The sequence below is a fragment of the Stegostoma tigrinum genome, chromosome 20 (genome assembly GCF_030684315.1).
Source record: "Stegostoma tigrinum isolate sSteTig4 chromosome 20, sSteTig4.hap1, whole genome shotgun sequence".
Classification (NCBI taxonomy): Eukaryota; Metazoa; Chordata; class Chondrichthyes; order Orectolobiformes; family Stegostomatidae; genus Stegostoma; species Stegostoma tigrinum.
Window position 1 is genome coordinate 2,047,462 of NC_081373.1, and position 14,015 is coordinate 2,061,476.

General features: G+C 44.2%; 1 protein-coding gene across 1 annotated transcript in view; it reads right to left on the minus strand.

Annotated features, from left to right (window-relative positions):
* The window catches only part of shoc2 (SHOC2 leucine rich repeat scaffold protein), a 116,728-nt gene extending 115,095 nt beyond the window's left edge, over positions 1–1,633 (minus strand). Inside the window, exon 1 of the mRNA XM_048550990.2 lies at positions 1,346–1,633. The gene's annotated coding sequence lies outside the window, so the exon portion shown is untranslated. The remainder of the gene's footprint in view (positions 1–1,345) is intronic.
* Between the last annotated feature and the right edge of the window lie 12,382 nt (positions 1,634–14,015).

The window sequence follows — 14,015 nt, forward strand, 5'->3', positions numbered from 1 at the left end:
TAACAACCCTGTCCACTTGGGTGGCCATTTTAAGGGATCTATGTATCTGCACACCAAGATCCCTCTGTTCCTCCACACTGCCAAGAATCCTATCCTTAATTCTGTACTCAGCTTTCAAATTCGACCTTCCAAAATGCATCACCTCGCATTTGGCCCATATCCCTCTAAATCCTTTCTGTTCATATACCCATCCAAATGCCTTTTAAATGTTTTAATTGTACCAGCCTCCACACTTCCTTTGGCAGTTCATTCCATACATGCATGACCATTTGTGTGGAAAAAGTTGACCCTTAGATCCTTATTAAATCTTTCCCCTCTCACCTTAAACTTATGCCCTCTAGTTTTGGGCTCCCCCACCCCAGGGAAAAGAACTTGGCTGTTCACCCTATCCATACCCCTCATGATTTTATAAACCTCTGTAAGGTCACTCCTCAGCCTCCAATGCTGCAGGGAAAATAGACCCATACTATTCAGCTTCTCCCTATAGCTGAAACCCTTTAGTTCCCATAGCATCTTTATAAATCTTTTTTAATCCTTTTCAAGTTTCACAACATCTTTCCTGAGCTGGGAGACCAGAATTAAATGCAGTGTTCCAAAAGTGGCCGAACCAACATCCTGTACAGTCACAACACGACCTCTCAACTCCTATACTCAGTACACTGACCAACTCTCTGAGTCCTGATGAACTTCATCGACTAGTATTTGGAGACGTAGCCAATGGAGTAATAGATACATTGGATGACAAATTTTCAAAATTTGTTACATTGACAAAGGGCTCTGTTAGACTGGAAAGTAGCAAATATAGCCCCTCTATTCAAGAAGAAACGGGAGGCAAAAAAAAGGAAACAACAAGCCAGTTAGCTTGACATCTGTCATGGGAAAGACTTTTTTTTAATTCACTCGTGGGATGTGGACGTAGCAATTTATTGCCCATCCCTCCTGGAGAAACTGGTAGTGAGCTGTCTTCTTGAACCACATGAGTCCATGTGCTGTCAACAAACTAACACTGTCATTAGGGGGAGAATTGCAAGATTTAGATCCAGAAAAACTGAAGGAATGGCTTCATATTTCCAAGTCAGGATGGTGAGTGGGAACTTGCAGGTGATGGTGTTCCCATATCTCTGCTGGCCTTGCTCTTCTAGATAGAAATGATCATAGATTTGGAGAGTGCTTATGAGGATCTTTGGTGACAAAAGGCTTGTTTCTGTGCTGTAAAATTCCACATGCCTACAAAAGTAACATATATCCTGCTCTTCAGATAGTCATATTTATGGCTCGATATCTTTAGAAGCTTCCAAACTGTGTGTTCCTCAGCCAAAGAGACAATCAGTCAAAACAAACTTACCAGAGACTTGTCATCCTCGGATCTGGAGTTTAATCTTCATTTCTTCCATTTCATTAACTTTATCAGTGCGTTTTCACAACTCCTCTTTCAGTTGTACTTTTCCCCCTTCACCTTAAATGTATGCTCCCTAAGTTTTAGCATTTCAATTTTGGGAAAAAGATTCTAACCGTGAACCCTCTTCTAGACATCTCATAACTTCTAGACTTCTACCAAGTCTCCCCTCAGCCTTTGCCACTCCAGAGAAAACAACCCGAGTTTTTCTAGCCTCTCTTTGAAGATCATACGCCTCTAATCCAGACAGCATCCTGGTCAACCACCTCAGCAGCCTCCCCAAAGCCTCCACAACCTTCCTGTAATGTGGTGACTAGAACTGAAAGCAATACTCTAAGTGTGGCCTAACCAAAGTCTTTTATAGCCGCAAAATGATGGCCTAACTCTTGCACGCTACCCCCCCAATCAACAAAGTCAAGCATGCTATAGGCCTTCTTTACCACCCAATCTACTTGCGTGGCTAAAGGGAGACACAAAAGAGCTTAATATTTTGAAGATGTCCTTCAGCATCCTAGTCAATATTTATTCCTCAATCAACCCACAGAAACATATTACATTGTCATTTGTCACAGTCAGTCCTTTGAAACAACGATGACATCTACATGATGTGATCCTTGAAGTGACTCAGCAAGCTAATCCTGGAACCACAACTCTTTAGGCAATGGCTGCTCAGAATAATGGGTGACTTCAAGCCAGGATTCTACTCTTTGCCTGCTCCCATGTTTTCCTCAGAGTTTATGCAGTCAATTTCAGGCTGGGTCAGGGCTTGATAGTCAAGGTGCTGCAAGACCTTAGGAGGGAGGAGGTAGGAAGAGGCGAAACCATTTGTGCTAGGGCTCAAAAACGGCGAGGAGACCGCAAAACAGCAGAAGGCACCTCCAAGCAGACATACTTTCCATCATATCAATTTTCTAATTTCCATTTGTTGAATTCTAAAACTGCCCAACGTGTACCTGCTCATTGGTAAGCTGAGAAAAAGCTGAAAATTATTATTATTTCTGGTGAGTTTCTGATAAAAGTTCTGAATCTTCTTCCCTCCCCTTCAAAGCATTCTTGCTGCCTAACATGAATATTATTTGGAATAAGCCAAAGGCTGAATATGATATTAACACATTAGGTAATACACAAGAGCTGCAGCAGTTCACAAAAATTGTAAGTTTACTATCTTTTCACATTAACATATGATGCAGGGTTAGATTAGAGAGGCAAAAGAAAATGACAGACGCGATTAGTTTAAAACACGTCAGTCAACATGCACACGTCTTGGATGAGATGATACAATTCTCAATTCAAGATTATACAAATGGCCCACTTAACTGCAATGTGGGAATCATGTTCCTCTCCCATGTGCTGCTTAAATGAACTGCATAATTACTCTGCTTTTCTGGAGAAATTTGCTTTACTCATGAGCTGTAAGGCTCTTGTTTCATATTTTACTTGTCCCTGCTATGTCAGGTGGCTTTTAAATCTGGTAACAATTTTACATTGTATATGGAAATTACAATGAAAATTAACAGACGTTATAACCAAGTGTGGAGCTGAATGAACACAGCAGGCAAAGCAGCATCATAGGAGGACAAAAGCTCATGTTTCGGGCCTAGACCCTTCATCAGAAAAGAGGGATGGGGGAAGATGGTGCTGAAATAAATAGGGAGAGATGGGGAGGCGGATCGAAGATGAATAGAGGAGAGGATAGGTGGAGAGGAGACAGACAAGTTAAAGGGGTGGAGATGGAGCCAGTAAAGGTGAGTGTAGGTGAGGAGGTAGGGAGGATGGACAGATCAAGGGGGTGGGATAAGGTTAGTAGGAAGACAATGGGGGGGGGCGCGGCTTGAGGTGGGAGGAGGGGATAGTTGAGAGGAAAAACAGGTTAGGGAGGTGGGGACAAGCTGGGCTGGTTTTGGGATGCAGTGGGGGTCGGGGACATTTTGAAGCTGTGAAATCCACATTGATACCATTGGGCTGCAGGGTTCCCAAGCGGAATATGAGTTGCTGTTCCTGCAACCTTCAGGTGGCATCCCCCCTCCCCCATCCCGCCCCTCCTCTTCAGATTAACCTATCCCCTCCGTACCTCCCAACCTACACTCACTTCTACTGGCTCCAACCCACCTCTTTGACCTGTCTGACTCCTCTCCACCGACCTTCTCCTCGATCTGTCTTCGATCCGCCTCCCCATCTCTCCTTATTTATTTCAGCACCCTCTCCCCCATCCCCCTTTTCTGATGAAGGGTCTAGGCCCGAAACGTCAGCTTTTGCGCTCCCAAGATCCTGCTTGTGTTCATCCAGCTCTACACTTTGTTATCTCGGATTCTCCAGCATCTGCAGTTCCTATTATTTGACCAAGCATGCGGATGAGGGTAGGGCAGTTGACTTGGTGTACGTGGACTTCAGTAAAGCTTTTGATAGCCTACCATGTGAAACCCTATTGGAGAAAATATGGAGGCATGGGATTGAGGGAGATTTAGCAGTTCGGATTAGAAACTGGCTTTCTGTTAGAAGGCAACGAGTAGTGGTTGATGGAAAATATTCAGCCTGGAGTCAGGTCACTAGTGGTGTGCCTCAAAGATCTGTTTTGGGTCCACTGCTGTGTGTTATTTTTATAAATGACTTGGACGCAGGCACAGCTGGATGGGTTAGAAAGTTCGCAGATGACACTAAAGCCAGTGGAGTGGTGAACAGTGTGGAAGAATGTTACAGGTTGCAGGGAGGCTTGGATAAACTGCAGAATTGGGATGAAAGGTGGCAAATGGAGTTCAATGCGGATAAATGTGAGGTGATTTACTTTGGGAAGAATAATAGGAAGGCAGAATACCGGGTCAATGGAAAGATTCTTGGTAGTGTGGATGTGCAGAGGGATCTTGGTGTCCACGTACATAGATCCCTGAAAGTTGCCACCCAGGTTGATAGTGCTGTTGAGAAGGCTTACGGTGTGTTAGGTTTTACTGGTAGAGGGATTGAGTTCCGGAGCCATGACATCATGCTGCAACTGTACAAAACGCTCGTGCGGCCTCATTTGGAATATTGTGTGCAGTTCTGGTCGCCCCATCACAGGAAGGATGTGGAAGCATTGGAATAGGTGCAGAGGAGATTTACCAGGATGTTGCCTGGTCTGGAGCGAAAGCCTTATGAAGAAAGGCTGAGGGACTTGGGTGTGTTCTCATTGGAGAGAAGGCGGCTAAGAGGGGATTTAATAGAGACATTCAAGATGATCAGAGGATTAGATAGGGTGGACAGCGAGAGTCTTTTTCCAAGGATGATGATGTCAGCTTGTACGAGGGGGCATAGCTACAAATTGAGGGGTAATAGATTTAAGACAGACGTCAGAGGCAGGTTCTTTACTCGGAGAGTGGTAAGGGCGTAGAACGCCCTGCCTGCCAATGTAGTGAACTCAGCCACATTAGGGGCATTTAAACAGTCCTTGGATAAACACACGAATGATGATGGGATAGGCTTAGATTAGTTCACAGGCTGGCGCAACATTGAGGGCCAAGGGCCTGTTCTGCGCTGTATTGTTCTATGTTCTATTATCTCTTAACAGACGTAATGATGACTTTTAACATTTTAAGAACCCCACTGCTCCAAAACGTTCCACTAAAAATACCTTTCTTTTCAAGCTCTCAGTAGACTGTATAATAAAGACATTAATTCAACAACTAAACATCTTTACATCAACACATGGGTCTTTCAGTGTCAGCTGTCCTTTATATTGTGCACAAGTGAATCTCGAGGTCACAGTTCAGCAACGATTGCAGTGAATAGCAGAGCAAATGCATGGGGCTAAACTGTCACCTGCTGTTCACTCCCTCAGAGCAGTCGTGTCCTGACAGCACCTAAGGGTTGCCACATCATCACCTCATAGCTCACCCAATTTCCAACAAGAGTCACTGTCCATTCATCAGGGAACACCTGATTTCCTCCCATCAAGACCAGGGACCAATGTAGTGTATTTCAGTAGTAGCTTGGCTGAAAACTGCACACTCGCAAAAATCAGGCATTGTACCAGCATTCAAAATCACCAACTAAGGCAGTACTATTATATATTATCTTTATCGTTCACGTGAATGAACTTGCATTCCAGAGAGTGCCTTTTATGGCCCCATAATTCCAAAGTGCTTCACAACTAATCTGTGCAGTAAGATTTAATTAACAAGAGGTCTGTTTTACTGACATTGGTTAAAGAACAAATGCTAGTCAGGACACCTGGCCAATTCCCTACCTATCACTCCTTCCTTTCTCTCTGCTCCCCTACCTGCAACACCACACCAGAATTCTATGTGATGTACATTGACATAAATTTAACAATTCATTTTACAGATGATACCTTCAAATTCTCAGTATTACACTGTTAGCCCAAATTATGTCTTTGGCATTGGCCTTGAAACCACACCTTATCTCTGAGGAGGCAGTCTCTGAAACATGTCTGGGATAGTGAACTTTAGTAAACAAAAGTACAATTAAAACTACCATTTATTAGTCCTCTGAATAGGATTTCTCCTTATGAAATTGACAGAAATATATACAATTGGCCGTTTTGTAAATTGGTGCCAACGTACTTCAAGAAAAAAGCATGCAAGTCAAATTGAAGTGTTTTTCTAGTTCTCTTTTGATTTTTTAAATTCTGCTTCACAAATTATTTCTATTACCAGGAACAGATTGCATCTCCACACAACATAACTCTCCAGACATAACATTAATTCAAAAATAGGAGAACAATATATTAAAATTGTACAAACCCCGCATGGCCTGTTTCTATATCCTTCCCAAAATCCACAAACCTGTCTGCCCTGATCGACCCATTGTCTCAGCCTGTTCCTGCCCCACCGAACTCATCTCCACCTATCTGGACTCCATTTTCTCCCCTTTGGTCCAGGAACTCCCTACTTATGTCCATGACACCACCCACGGCCTCCACTTCCTCGGGAACTTCCAATTCCCTGGCCCCCCAACACCTCATTTTCACGATGGACGTCCAGTGCCTATACACCTGTATTCCTCATGCAGATGGCCTCAAGGCCCTCCGCTTCTTCCTGTCCTGCAGGCCTGACCAATCCCCCTCCACCGACACCCTCATACGCCTAGCCGAACTCGTCCTCACCCTCAACAACTTCTCTTTTGATCCCTCCCACTTCCTACAGACAAAGGGAGTGGCCATGGGTACCCGCATGGGCCCAAGCTATGCCTGCCTCTTTGTAGGTTACGTGGAACAGTCTCTCTTCCGGATCTCCACAGGCCCCAAAAACCACCTCTTCCTCCATTACATTGATGACTGTATCGGCGCCACCTCTTGCTCCCCACGAGGAGCTTGAACAGTTCATCCACTTCAACACCTACCACCTGAACCTCAAATTCACTTGGGCCATCTCCAATACATCCCTCACCTTCCTGGACCTCTCAGTCTCCATCTCAGGCAACCAGCTAGAAACTGATGTCCATTTCAAGCCCACCGACTCCCACAGCTACCTGGAAAACACCTCCTCCCACCACCCGCCTGCAAAAATTCCATCCCCTATTCCCAATTCCTCCGCCTCCGCCGCATCTGCTCCCACGATGAGGCATTCCACTTCCGCACATCCCAGATGTCCACGTTCTTCAAGGACCACAACTTCCCCCCCCACAGTGGTCGAGAACACCCTTGACCATGTCCCCCGCATTTCCAGCAATATATCCCTCACACCCCGCCCCCGCCACAACCGCCCAAAGAGGATCCCCCTCGTTCTCACATAACACCCCACCAACCTCTGGATACAACACATCATCCTCCGACACTTCCGCCATCTACAATCCGACCCCACCACCCAAGACATTTTTCCATCCCCACCCTTGCCTGCTTTCCAGAGAGACCACTCTCTCCACAACTCCCTTGTCCACTCCACACTCCCCTCCAACCCCACCACATCCAGCACCTTCCCCTGTAACCGCAGGAAGTGCTACACCTGTCCCCACACCTCCTCCTTCACCCCTATCGCAGGCCCCAAGATGACCTTCCATATCAAGCACATGTTCACCTGCACATCTGCCAATGTGGTATATTGTATCCATTGTACCCGGTGTGGCTTCCTCTACACTGGGGAAACCCAGCAGAGGCTTGGGGACCGCTTTGCAGAACACCTCCGCTCGGTTCGCAACAAACAACTGCACTTCCCAGTCGCGAACCATTTCAATTACCCCTCCCATTCCTCAGACGACATGTCCATCATGGGCCTCCTGTACTGCCACAATGATGCCACCTGAAGGTTGCAGGAACAGCAACTCATATTCCGCTTGGGAACCCTGCAGCCCAATGGTATCAATGGGGACTTCACAAGCTTCAAAATCTCCCCTTCCCCCACTGCATCCCCAAACCAGCCCAGCCTATCTCCGCTTCCCTAACCTGTTCTTCCTCTCACCCACCCACCCTTCCTCCTACCTCCATTTCCTACCTACTAACCTCATCCCACCTCCTTGACCTGTCTGTCTTCCCTCGACTGACCTATCCCTTCCCTACCTACACTCTCCTCTCCACCTATCTTCTTTTCTCTCCATCTTCAGTCCGCCTCCCCCTCTCTCCCTATTTATTCCAGTTCCCTCTCCCCATCCCACTCTCTGATGAAGGGTCTAGGCCCGAAACGTCAGCTTTTGTGCTCCTGAGATGCTGCTTGGCCTGCTGTGTTCATCCAGCTTCACACTTTGTTACCTTATAAAATTGTACTGCTGGATGGTTGTCCCATTTCAAGTGAACACTTAAAATTTCACACTGCAGTTCATTGAAATCCTTATGACAGTATGGGGAAGTAGTTTCATCCTGTAATACATACTTTAAGCAAGAACCAAAGATGTTGGTGTCAGAGTCGATACAGTGTGGAGCTGGAGCGGCACAGCAAGTCAGGCAACATAACAGCAGTAGGACAGTTGACAGAAGGATCTAGACCCGAAATGTCAACTCTCCTACTCCTCTGATGCTGCCTGGCCTGCTGTGCTCCTCCAGTTCCACACTGTACCAATGTATACTTTCAAACGTTCAAAGTATCAGTAAAACTTAATTCGGAAATACATAAAGCTTTTGAATTGCAAGTCGCTGCTTAAAGTTGAGAACTTTAAAGTGCAATTAAAAACTGCAATAAATCAAATACTGTCCACCAGGCCACCAGATATTGAATCGTTTTGTGTTAAACTCTTGTATTTTAGGTCCACAGTTCCCAAAGCTAGTACTGTAGCACCTCACACATGTACCAACAAGCCTGAATTGAGTTAAAGTAGAAAGTGAACTTTCAACCTCAAAATAACTGCATGCAAAAGCTTGACCTTTCACCCCAAAGTTCACAAATAATCTTAGCCGATGGGCCGGCTCTTGGATTTCTAAGCAAAAACTACGAAAAATTCACAAACCAGGAGCCCCCCCTCCTCAGACCCATAGTCTCGCTACCTGGAACACCAATGGACAGATTAGCCAAGGAACTACACCAAAGACTAAAACACCTAGTAGAAGACTCACTCCACTCTATTCACTCCAACCAAGAACTCCTGAACAAAGGCACCAAGGTAGAAGGGGATGAAATAATGGTCTCCTTTGACGTAACAGTCCTGTTCACATCCATCAACATCGACCTGGCCAAACAAACACTGACTACACTATTAGAAGAACCAAAGACACATACACCAGACACCACCAACATCATCAGCAAGGACAACAACATCAAGCTAGTGGGCCTATGCCTTACCACCCACTTCACTGTCAATAACAAAACCTACAGACAAACCAACGGAACACCCATGGGATCTCCGATATCAGGGTTCTTAGCAGAGGCAGTAATGCAGAGACTCGAACAAACAGCTCTGCCAATCATCCAACCCAAACTTTGGGTCCGCTATGTGGATGACACCTTTGTCATCACTAAACAAAACAAATTAGAGGAAACATTCAAGACCATCAATAATACCCTTTACTGGCATAACATTCACAAAAGAGGAGGAAAACAGCAACAAACTGCCATTCCTAGATGTCACAGTAGAGCGAACAGTCAATGGGGAACTTCAAACCAGCGTCTACAGGAAAACAACACATACGGACCAAATACTGAACTACAGGAGCAACCATCCCAACACCCACAAACGAAGCTGCGTTAGAACATTATTCCAACGAGCCACCACACACTGCAGCACAGAGGAACTACGCAGAGCAGAAGAATATCACCTACAGTGTATTCAAAAAGAATGGGTACCCTATGAACACAGTCCGACGATTCCTCAGCAACAAACCCAAACAAACAGACAAAACCGGCTCAGAAACCATAACCACTCTCCCCTACATCAAAGACATTTCCGAAATGACTGCCAGGCTACTCGGACCTCTTGGCATCATGGTATCCCACAAACCCACCAACACACTAAAACAGCAGCTAATGAACTTAAAAGACCCTATACAGACAACAAGCAAAACAAACGTCATTTACAAAATACCTTGCAAGAACTGTGACAAACACTACATTGGACAAACAGGCAGAAAGCTAGCCACCAGGATACATGAACATCAACTAGCCACAAAACGACATGACCCACTATCACTCGTATCCTTACATACAGATGAGGAAGGACACCACTTTGATTGGGACAACACATCCATCCTAGGACAAGCCAAACAGAGACACGCACGAGAATTCCTAGAAGCATAGCATCCCAACCGTAACTCCATCAACAAACATACTGATTTGGAGCGAATCTACCACCCTCTGAGAAAAAGAACAGGAAATGACATCACCAACCCAAGGAAACTTAAACAGATAAATAGAAAGCGGGACATAACATCAGCGCTTCACTGGAGACTCTCTGATGATGTTACCTAGAATGGTGACGAAACGTCTGAAAACTAACCTTCCAGCTCTGCAAGCAAACTTACATCCAAAAATAATTTAGTCAGTTCTAACTCAGCTCTCAGGCAGCATGGAAACATAACACAGAACCTCTAATTTGGTAGGAACAATAATCTCAACTCAGTAGAGATAAAGCAATGCCTCATATGATGCAGCGAAATTTACGTGGGTATATTTTCAGAATGTCTTAATATTATGCTAGCCTCTCAAAACTAAAGAGTAGACTTTGCCCTGAATCTGGTTGTGCTGAACTCAACTTGGGAGTGATGAGTCTTGGCACAAGGCAGTGCTCCACTCCAACATTGATATACAGCAAGACAAAATTCACCCAATTTGTTTTTAAATAGGAACTGCATCAAACAATTCTGTATTTGGATAAACAGTATTAGTTTGTGGGCAGAAACGAACACACATCTTGCAACGTAAACACTCCAGGGTACAGAACCATGCTGGTGCCGATCTACATGCAAGCAACTACTTTTCTGTTAGCAAATAAATTATCCACAGAACTAACACCGACAAGTTATGCAATAAATGACGACCCAACACACAAGTGCAACATTATATCATGTGCATCAAACACCCATTTTGTTCTTGGAAGAAATTTAAAGGCAAGAAATCTCACCGTATAGTGAGAAGTCTTACTACTGCCAAAAAAAAAATCCATAATAATTGGTTGATAATCAAAGCAAGAGTTCTCATGCTAAAATTGTGGAACAAACATGGAGGGGGTTCATCGTACTAAAATTCTGAACTATGTAACGATATGAATGTAACAGACAAGTGAAAATGGGAATTTGATGCCGAAAACATGAATTGAGAGATTCCGACTCAAGTGGACTTCAAAATAGCAATCGCACATTTTCAGAAGAGATACATCTTAAATTCAGTTGCAAAATACTAGTTAAAACGAAAGACATGCCAATTAAGGAGGGTGCAAGTTTGTTGATATTCACCTGTACCAGGTAACCATTGATAATGAGCTTGCAACAAATGCTGTTCATACAAGTTGCCTTGATAAAACAACAAAACCTTCTCAAAACCCCTGTAACCTGAGAAGGAGTAATAACTATACACATGCTGGGGACAGGACCAAAAGAACAGTGAAAGGTTTCTGAATGGAACCTTACTAGCTATAGGCATCCTGAGACAAATAAATATGTATTTTATACTGAAAAAAAGCCAAGAATATTTTCACCATATTTCCTGCTTTTTTTCCTAGTCTGTTAATGATAATACAAAAGTCCCAAGTAATCTAAGTGCTAGATTTACCCACTGGACCCCAAGTGTCAAACATGTCAACAAAAAATACAGAGGAGGAACAGAACATTTGGCCCCTTATGTTCAGCGCAAGCACTCATTTTTGGCTCCCCTTGGAAAGGATTGAGTAATTTCACAAAATGATCCACCCAGTTAAGCATTTAAAAAAAAAGCATGTCATACAACCAACTAAGTTACATAATTTATTGAGAGGTGTTTGATGCCCAATCACATTAGTTAAGATATCACAAGAGGTAGTGAGCTTTCAAACATCAGCCAAACTGCAGAAATATTTCTCATAAGCCATCAGAACAGGAAGTTATTGACAAACTGACAAGTGAATTAGGAGTAGAAGACTAGGAGATGCTGACCATTCGGTCCTTCAAGCCTTAGCACCATGCAATAAGATCACAGCTGGTTTGTTCTGAATTCTATATGGCCATCTGACCAGAGAACCTTCGATTCCTCTGTCAAACAATTATTGTTCTCCGCTATAAATTATTCACTGATCATGTTTCCTGAAGTGCAGATGCCAGTGTTGGACTGGGGTGGGCAAAGTTAGAAGTCAATCGGCACAAGCTTCGGTACAACAGGTTTATTTGAAATCACAAGCTTTGGGAGCTCCTGGTGTCATGTGACTTCTGATGTAGAATCCCTACAGTGTGAAACACAGGCCTTTTGACCCAACAAGTCCACACCGAGCCTCTGAAGAGCATCCTACCCAGATTCATCCCCATACTCTATCCCTGTAACCATGCATTGCCCATGCTAATCCACCTAACTTACACCCCTAAACACAAAGGTAGATTGGCCACGCTAAATTGATCAAACCTACACATCTCTGGACCGAGGGGGGAAACTGGAGCACCCAGTGGAAACCCTCATAGACACGGGGCGAATGTGCGAGCTCCCACAGACAGTTGCTAGTGTGTGGGTATCAGACCTGGGTCCCCTGGCGCTACAAGGCAGCAGTGCTAAGCACTGTACCACCATGCTGCCCTCCATGTTTCTTTAGGCAGAGTTACAAAGTTGCACAACTGCCAGAAAAAAAACTTCCCTCACCGAGGTCCTAAAAGGGTAACTCTTTAATTGAAAATTAAGGCAATCTAGTCATTCCAGGTAATCTAGTAAACCTCCTCTGAACTGCCTCCAACATATTTCTATCCTTCCTTAAATAAAGAGACCAAATATGCACAGTATTCAAGATGTAATCTCAATGCCTCATAACTGGGACATAACTTATTTACTTTTATGTTTAGTTCTTCTCCAAGTACAGCATTCCACTAGCAGCCTTAAATCATAGGAACATCAGAAAAGATGTAGGCCATTCAGCCCCCTAGACCTGTTTCACATTTGCCACATATACATGTTTATACACAAGAACGCTCAGAACTCTCTGCACCTCAAAATTCTATTTGCTCTCTGCTTAAATAAAATTCATTTATGCGTTCAGCCAAAGTGAACAACCTCAAATTTTCCTCACATTACATTCCATCTGACAGACCCAGTCACTCAACAAGCCTATAGCCATCTGCATCCTTACGTCATCTTTCCATCATACTTTCTAGTCTATCCTTGTGCCATGTGCAAATTTAGCCACCGCAGGTCTTCAATCCCTTAATTTGCATCAGTGACATAAATGAGAAAGGTTGAGGGGCTAGCACAGCCTTTTGCAAGATCCCATTCGTCACATCCAGCCGATGTGGAAAAGACTCATTTCTGCACACTTTTCTGCCAGCCAACCAGCCAATCTGTACTCATTTAATGCCCTACACCATGAACTCCTACTTTGTGCATTTATCTTACATGGCACCTTGCCTTCTGAAAGTACAAAAAAGTACATAATAGGCTTCCGTTAACTACAGAGCATGTTATTTCTTCAAAAGTACTACAAATTGGTTAAACACTATTTACCTTTCACAAAACTTCCTCACTCTCCACAGGAGTCATACCGGAAGACTGGGAGGAGGCAAATGTTGTTGCTCTTTTCAAGAAAGGGAATAGGGAAATCCCTGGAAATTACAGAGCAGTCAGTCTTACGTCTGTGGTCAGTAAGGTTTTGGAAAGAATTCTGAGGGATAGGATTTATGACTATTTGGAAAAGCATAGCATGATTAAAGGGAGTCAGCATGGCTTTGAGAGCGGCAGGTCATGCCTTACAAATCTTATTGAGTTCTTTGAGGAAGTCATGAGACAGGCTGACGAGGGTCGAGCAGTGGATGTGGTGTACATGGACTTCAGCAAGGCATTTGATAAGGTTCCCCACAGCAGGCTCATTCATAAAGTCAGGAGGTATGGGATACAGGGTGATTTGGCTGTCTGGATTCAGAATTGGTTGGCTGACAGGAGGCAGAGAGTGGTTGTAGATGGTAAGTATTCTGCCTGGAGGTCAGTGCTGTGTGGTGTCCCGCAGGGCTCTGTTCTCGGGCCTCTGCTCTTTGCAGATTTTATAAATGACTTGGATGAGGAGGTTGAGGGGTAGGTTAGTATGTTTGCTGATGACATAAAGGTTG